General features: G+C 41.1%; 1 pseudogene; it reads left to right on the top strand.

Annotated features, from left to right (window-relative positions):
- The first annotated feature begins 1,033 nt into the window (after window positions 1-1,033).
- Window positions 1,034-1,749, top strand: LOC112912247 (small ribosomal subunit protein uS7m pseudogene; annotated as a pseudogene).
- Window positions 1,750-6,151: the final 4,402 nt, after the last annotated feature.

The raw sequence follows: 6,151 nt of genomic DNA, 5'->3' as shown, positions 1-6,151 counted from the left end.
ATATTAAGACATTTATCTTTTTTTAAAAAAAAAAAGATTTTATTTATTTGACAGAGAGAGCACACAAGCAGGGGGTTGGGGCAGAGGGAGAAGCAGACTGCCCGCTGAGCAGGGAGCCCAATGTGAGGCTCCATTCCAGGACCCTGGGATCATGACCTGAGCCAAAGGCAGATGCCCAACCAACTGAGCCACTCGGGTGTCCCTAGACATATTTATCTTAATGCTCTTGTCTCATGATCCCCTGAGTGACTATTTCTGTAATATTTATTGGATATAATTTTAGGATTATGATAATGTTACCTTTTGCAAAAGGGAATTTATATGTGTTTCTGGTAGGTAGATAGGGACACTAGCAATTCCAGCTCACTTTAATACAATCAAGGGCTGAAATAATTCAATACTGGGCTTCAGTTCTTTTGAAAATTATTTCATTTCTAGTTCCTAATTATTCCTAGGATGTCAGACATAGCAGTCACAGCCCAGTGGATGGCTCACCAGACCACTCTTCCCTTCTCTACTCGTTGTTGATTCTTGATTTTCAGTTTTTGTTCTCTTAGCCTCATGAATGTACTAAAAGTTCAGTTTAGCCGCTCAGGCTTTCCTCTTGAAATGGGCACACGTCTAGGGCACAGCAGTCCTTAAGGTCTAGATCCTCAGTCTGGGTTTCCTGCTTTCCTTAGATCTTGTCCTCCTAAGTCTTCACTGCCTTAGGAGTTCCTTGATGCCATTACACGGGTTTTGTTGTATTTTGTCTGGCGTTTGTTTTCTTTTAGTAAAAAAATGGATTCAAAGTATCACTAGTCTTGAGAAGAGAGCCCCGCTGCCGACGGTCGCGTCGGGCTGCGGCCGATAAGGAGACGCCGAATGTTTCCTTCTGGCTCTTGCCTTTGGACCTCGGAGCCAGAGACCCTCAACGCCCGGCCCAATGGGGTGACGTACAGGTTCAGGACCCTGCGGAGCCTTGCCCCGTCTCCCGCCTGCTCGCTCAGGCACGCCAAGGGCAGCCTTCGCGGGGTCCTCGTGGCCAGCCAAGATGGCGGCCCCCGCGGAGAAGGCTGCGGGAGGGCGGCGGATCCTGGCGCTGAGCCTGCGGAGCGCTGTCCTGCGGCTTCCGGGGCTAACCCGGGGCGGTGGAGCCGCTGCGGTCCCAAATCCAAGCATCCACGGATTGACCGGGAGTATTACCATTGGCAGAGTTGACCGAGGAAGAGAAGTATGAACCGGAACTCAGGAAGACTCAGCTTATCCAAGCTGCTCCAGCAGCGAAAACAAGCTCTGGGCGTGAAGGCCCCGTGATCAGTAAATTCACCAACATGGTGATGAAAGGAGGAAACAGAGTACTGGCCAGATCCCTCATGCTGCACTCTGGCAGCTGTGAAAAGGAAGCGGCTTGAGAAGGACCCTGCGGCTTCGGCAGAGGAACAGGCCACCATCGCACGCAACCCCCACGCCATCTTCCACCAAGCCCTGCAAGACTGTGAGCCCGTGGTAGGGCTGGTGCCCGTCCTCAGAGGGGCCGTTTTTATCCGGTCCCTGTGCCACTTGCCGATGGCGTCGTCGCTTCTTGGCCATGAAGTGGATGATCAAGGAGTGCAGGGAGAAGAAGCACCGGCGGATGCTGATGCCGGGGAAGTTGTCACACGAGACGCTGGAGGCTTTTCACAACCAGGGCCCCGTGATCAAGAAGAAGCGTGACCTGCACAAGATGGCCGAGCCAGCCGTGCCCTGGCTCGCTACCGCTGGTGGTAGACGCGCCCCACTGCAAGACATAATGGGAGCCACTATCCCAGTGAAAAATCACCTGCCCGCTGCCTCGTTCCTTTTTAAGGGCAGGCCCGCCTGAGGGTGGAACAACATATTTATTATGCCTGTTAGTCCTCTGTTTGGGGGGCTGGACGTGCCTTTCCTGCTCTGTCTCCTCACGAAGAGGAGACATCAATCTGGATTTCCCCCAGGAACTTAGGGCCTATCCATCTCTCTCTCTCTCTCTCAATTCAGGGTAGAACTTGGAATGATAGGAAAGGAAGCAGTTTTAATATTAGAAAAGATTTATTAGAAAATTCTCGCCCTGAACTGGTGTAGCGTGTGATATGGAAACTGCCATTTACTAAAATTGACTGGAAATACAAAGTATCAGTAGTCCTCCATTACTAGAAGTGAACCTCCCAAAAATTTATCTTTGAAATTTGCCCGTTTTTATGTACTTGTAAAGTTCTCAATTTTTTTAACATCAAGATTTTTGGGGAATGAAGAAGCTATCATGCATGTATTTCTTTTTCTTTTTAACTAGCAATATGAAGCTGCGACATAGAAAAAACAAGAGTACTTTTAAATCCTTTCAAGATTTACATGTAGAAATTCAGTAGAATCTCTTGGGAGTGTGGGAAATATAATATGCTATGTCTTTTCCATGATTCATTTAATACCAGAATTATTTCAGGGGATATCACATGTATTTCTTCCAGAAATTCAAGTAATATTTTTATTTCCTTATTAAATATTTATATTATGGGACATAATTGGTAATTATAGAGTTTTTCTTTTGCTAACATATTGTTGAATATTATATAATGTTAATTAGAAGCCTATTAAGAATCAACTTTTATATAACTAAAACATCTCATTTCCAGTTTTCAGAAAAATACAAATGAAAACAAAAGCTATATGCTATTATAAATAATTTATTATTGTATATGGATATAACATATGCATACTTAGGTATATATATATTTTTTTTTTTTTTTCATTTTACTTTAGGTTGACAAAATTGAATTACTCAGAATCCTTGGTCCATGGCACAATTTTGTTATTGACTTATATGGTCCTCATAATTAAGTTGGTAATTTATAATAATAAATTAACATCCATAAAGACACTATTTGACCTGAAAATTAGAACATTAACTAATACTTCTGTATATTTGTTTTTACCCTAACCTGTCTTTATTTTTGTCCTTCTGATGCACCCATAGTCCTGAGCATGTGTTTACTATATATGTCTACATGATATATTGCTTTATTTTAGGTGTTTTAAAATTTTTTCTTGAGCCTTGACTCTTGAAAGAATATGCTGTTCATTGTCCTTTGGAACCCATTTCACTCAATATTATTCTACTAATATTATTATTTTTGCACAAGTTGGAGTTCACTTTTTTCACTAATACATAATATTTCCCTGTGAATTTACCACAATTTATATACTCATCTGTTGTGAGCATTGAATGTTTTTTTTATAATATAATGAACAATCTCCTATGAAAATTTTTGACATCCTACCTTGTATATGGTTACAAGATCTTCATTGGTTTTATTTATAGTAGATTTTCTGGGTCTTGAGTGTGCTCTTGTTGGGTCCCTTGGCTGGCCCCTAGGTGGCAGGACTCTTGCTGCACCGTGGTAGAGGAGGGCTGGAGCCAGATCACAGAGCTGTTTCAAGGATAGTAGTCAGGTCCAAGGCCACCAGGCCTATTACTGGTGGTATGGAGGGATGTGGTTCATCCAAGGTGCCTTAGCAGAAGGATTGATGGCAGGAGTGTGGACATGTGGGCCTAGACTTGAGTCTACAGGTGATGGGAATGTTTCTGGTCTGCAGCCAGGGCCACAGTAGTGGTTCTGCCACTAGTGTATGAGCCTGCCTTCTCGTAGTGACACGATTCAGTCTTGGACCAGAGTTATACAACCTCTTACTTGGATCCCATGGCTACTATAAAGGTGCTTTAAGGGAAAAGCTGCCAAATATTTGTTTTTGCCAGAGGATGTGGGCTGGGAACTTCCTGTTCTGCAATATTGCTGATGTCACTGCATAAGAAATCTTATTGATGCGTCTTATTGATGCTCTAATACTTGTTTTGTTGGACTTTTTGGTTTTTGGTTTTTGGTTGGATATAAAATGATACCTTACTTACTTAGGCTTAGATTTGTAGTTTGTGATTATTAATGAGATTGAGCAACTCTTTGGCCATATGTGTTTCCTCTTCTTTGGAATCCCTTTTCATGTCCCTTGCATTATTTCTTCCATTGGGTTATTTGCCCTTTTCTTATTGTTTTTTTTTTTTTTTTTTTTTTTTTTGGAATTTTAACTTGTATCATTGACACTAATCCTTGAGTTTTATGTTTACAATTGTTTTTTTCCCAGTGTTTTACTTTCTTGATATGTCATTTGATAAAAATTATTATTTTAAGATAATCCTTATAGGATATGGACTATTTTTTTTTTTTATGAAGGAATAATTTGTTCAGGCCACTGGGTAAAAATCGCTTCTCACTTGGATATTAGTTACAAAGAACCAGTATCTTTCTCTCCAACATTCACTTTCATTCTAATGATTCCAGAAATGGGTACAAACTAACCATAAATCTCCAATATTATTACTAAGCTAGTTGAATAGAAGGCTGACATTCCTGTTATCGTAGATCCATTGCTTATTCCTTATCTAAGCAAAAGAGGACTTTTCCTCTGTGTGAAAGCTCACATCAAAAGAGGCAGAGCTCCAGCATACATGCTTAATAGGCACTGGTGGGTGGAATAATTGTGCTGCTTTTGTTATTTCTCAGCCAGGTCTATAGATGGTTTGCAAAGGCAGCTAAGTCCACGTGGGCTACGAATAGCTAGTATGAATTTTATGCCTGGTGTACAAATGCATGGCTTGATCAGCTGCCTCCAGTTCCATTCCTATTTATGCGAACTGCATTCAGCACCAAGAGAAGGCAGTGTGGAGCAGCTATGCAGTGTGGAGCAATTATGCTGAGAATCATGTGGGCTATGCACTAAGTGCTTTTTCCTCCCATTCCACTTTGCGGACTCCTCTGGGCACCAAAAGTGCTAATTATAATAACTCTGACAAATTTTTTTTTTAATTTCAAAGATCTAGATTTTGGTTTTACCCTTAGGAGGTTGGAGAAATATACTCAAGAACAAAAAGAATGGATAATCTTAGTCTACAGTGAATAGTGCAAAAAGGTAACAATGTTATTGTGGATCCTTCGAAAGAAGGAATTGAAATAGGTTGGACCTTAAACATTTGCCTTCTGGAATGGTCTTATTTATAAGTTGAGGAGAATATCTCAGTTTAAAAATATGCTTTGGGTTTATTATTAGAGCAGGAATTTTGGGAAGAGTGAAAGAAAAGGAAAATAAAGTAGAACAGGCAAATTAAATTGGAGACAGAAGAGACACGTGTTCTTAGGAGAATGATTGAAATCTTAGAGGTCTGACTGACTAAATACGACAAATTAAAGAAAAGAAATACCACTTAATTGCTTTTGAAAGTGAGACTATAAAAAGGGATTTTTTTTCTTCAATTGTTCTAGGGTGGAGAGGGTGACTGGGGCCTCACGAAATGTAGCTGGAGCATAGTATCAGGATCATAGAGAGTAAATTGAAATCATTATGTTGAGGGACCCCAGATCTAACAAACTCTTGGAAAATGTCCTCTTAAAGTTGTAAACAGGGAGTCTTTAATAAGGACTAACCATATGGAGACAGAATACTTGGACAGATTTGAAAGAGATTGAAAGAAAAAAATCAGCCTTAAAAAAAAGAAGTACTTAACTTTCAGTGGAAATAGAGATAATGCCTCTCTCTCTCTCTCTCTGTCTCTCTCTCTCTCTCTCTCCCATCTCTCTCAAAATTTAGTGAATAAGTCCTTGAAGGCAAGGTATGTGGGAGATTATGCCCACTGAAAAGGGAAGACAGTGATAGCTCTACTCCAGCCTGGGTTCCTTGCTTGTCTGATGGGACTGTGATTGGGATGACTTCGCTTGAGGGGGGAATGGGGGCGGGGGGAGGTCGACAAGGTTTGTTCCAACAGTGGATGTTTTTGGCATCACCAGAACTCATTGACTGTATGTCTCTCATGGTAAGGCACCTTAGAGGACAAGACTAGGAGAAACTTGTGTCAGAAAAGTGGATAATTCAAGTGAATTCAAGTGAATACTTGGACCATGGGCAAGTAATTGATGAGCTAGGAGTCTGCTGCACTAGAAATTAAATTTTTCTGCATTTACTTTCCTTTCCTCACATAGCACTGAAACTTTTCTACAGTCTTTGGGATGTGCTGGTTTCTGGGGACATTTAACATTTTTTCCTCACTTTGGAGGTAGGATTATATTGTTTTTTCATTGTGACTCCAAAACTTTGATCTGCTCTATTA

Source organism: Vulpes vulpes, chromosome 12, assembly GCF_048418805.1.
Source record: "Vulpes vulpes isolate BD-2025 chromosome 12, VulVul3, whole genome shotgun sequence".
NCBI lineage: Eukaryota > Metazoa > Chordata > Mammalia > Carnivora > Canidae > Vulpes > Vulpes vulpes.
The sequence above is the reverse complement of the archived record's forward strand: the minus strand, read 5'-3'. Positions and strand labels throughout refer to the sequence as shown.